A 2,463-nucleotide genomic window follows, 5' to 3' on the forward strand; every position below is an offset into this window, starting at 1 on the left:
TCTGCTCCCCCATCTGTCTAAAGCTTTCTTCTTCCTTGGACTTGTATTCACACCTCTTTGGCAAGGTATCCTCAAACTAGACAGTTTTCTCGCATCCGGTGTTAACTGGCTCTTTTTGACCTTCCTTGTCCAACTGCACTTCTTTCACGAATCCGGTACTTACTGGCACTTACTAGCACTTTCCGGCTCCCTTCATCCATTGTTAGTTCCTCACAGAGGCCAAATTCTTCCTGGGCCATCCACAATTGCTTCTTACTTTGGCCTTCGTCAGGCTCTCTAAAAGAAGGAACAATAATCATACTTTTCTTTTTGTGCTTCTTTGACGGCAAAGGTGGATGTACCACTAGAATCTACGACTAGACCTATTGATCATTCCAACCACCCCTTGTGCTTCTTGCACCAACTTGGCACCCTGGTCCTAGACACGCTTTTGGTCCACCCAATCCACGGGTTTATCCTTTGCCCATGGCAAAGTATTCTTTTCTTTCATCATCACTGACTCATGTGAACGTGTTACCGCTAGTACAGCCATTGGTGGATTGTCTTCTACCAGAATATGCTCAATATGTATCATCTGGTCTATGGTGATGAGCGTGTGTTGCCTATTAATATCATGCTCCCTTCCCTTGATTTTATTTTGCAGCATGATTTAGGGGGAACAAGAGAAGAAGAGGTGGACTAGCCTGCACTCTCTTCTTTTGGATAGGGATGAAGCCATCAAGTGGTGTGAGAAGACTAGTCAGAAGAGAATTACAGCATTCAATGAGAAGCTGGGCAGTAAGGATTTGGAAAGAGGTATGGTTGTGTTGAGATATAACATGCTATTGACACCACTTTCCAGACCAAGTTTAGAGTGAAGTGGGAAGGTCCTTATGTTGTGCATGAAGCTTTCTCTAATAGAAGCTACGAGTTGAAGGATCTTGATGGCAGGATGCATCTAAACAAGGTCAATGCCTTGTAGTTGAAGCCATACCACATCAAAGTCATGTAGAGAAAAGAAGACAGGGTGAAACACTTGAAAGTGTTTCACAACAGGGTTGGGGCAAATATGTGACAAGATTTTTGTGCCCTATGCAGTCACAGGACATGGACAAACTTAAAGGAGGAAAAGGTAGATTGAACAATGGCAGGGACAAGTAGATGCAAAAGTAATTATGGTTGTGATGCAGTTTTTTTGGGAACCCTTTTTTTCCTTTAGGATGTGTCTAGGGGGTAGCACAATTGTGTTAGATAGGAAGTTGTAATGCACATCTATTGGTTTAGAATGTGCTTTTGTTGGCCAAGCTAGTCGACGTAGTTTGAAATCAATCTAATCAACCGGGGCAGGTAGGTAGCCATACAAGGCCATACACCTGTTAAAAAGGGATATTCGTGAAGATGCAGGGGGAGGCCCAGAAGAGAAAAGGCATCAAAAAAGGAAAGAGAATAGGGAGATCGAATGCATCAGGTGGTAAATCCTTTTTAGGATGGAAGGTAGAAAAAGTCTTCTTTTTGTTCTTTTCAAAAGGGATTTTTGCTGGAGGTTGGGAAAAATCAAGAGGGAAGGAGGAGCAGAGAGGAAAAAGAGCTCAAAGTGAGAAGTTTGTCAGAGCAGTGTGAGTAGGTGTGGGCTGGGCCAGAGCAGAGAGAGTGAGTGTGCCGAGGATTAGCTGAGGGGCGCATGAGGCAAGCCCAGGATCTCTATTTGAATCTCTATTAGAATTTGGTGCTACCCAGGACATGCTCAACTGCAGCTTGTGTTTTGGAAAAGGAGACTGAAAAAGTGAGTGAAAGAGAGAGAAATCTGTAGAAGATGGCCGCAGAATCCAACAAATATATTTAAAGCTATGGAGATGAAGATGAAGACTTGGAGAGGTTTCAGGGAGCTACCTGTATAGCTTCCCTATGTTTTGTTTTATGTTTTTTTCTTGTTTGAGCCCAGAGTCTCAGGATGGCTGATTGGTTTTGACTTTGCAAATATGAAGAAAACATAGTCCTAAGCTGTTGTGGGTGGATGGTTGAGTTTTGTAATATGGTCTTGTGGTTGTTGTCGTTATGATGTTTTGATTGAGATTGTTGAGAAGATTAATTGTGAGTGATGTCTAAAGTTAGTGTTGGGAGTTGGCTAACTGGGGACAAGGTCAGTTGAGGGTCATAATAATGGTCAGTTAATGTTAGTTGAGTGTCAAGATAAGTTAGCTATAGGTGTAGAAGGATAGAAATAATATTTTTGGGCTGAGAGGAAGCTAGTTAGGGTCAAATCTAACAATTAGAAATCCATCAGAGTAAGACATATATTTTTGTGAACTGGAGGATGTCAAACAAACTCAATTGGAGATCAGTTAATGTCAGATAAGGGGTTGTAATGTTGAATCATTGTGGGATCTCAGGTGTTTGAGGGTTTGTAAGCGTTAAAGGACACAGAAATATAGGAAGGTCTAAAGTCAGCTAAGTCAGGGCTGAATCAAACAAGAGTCAGTAAGT

Source organism: Cibotium barometz, chromosome 15, assembly GCF_041138505.1.
Source record: "Cibotium barometz isolate CiBa-2024 chromosome 15, ASM4113850v1, whole genome shotgun sequence".
Taxonomy (NCBI): Eukaryota; Viridiplantae; Streptophyta; class Polypodiopsida; order Cyatheales; family Cibotiaceae; genus Cibotium; species Cibotium barometz.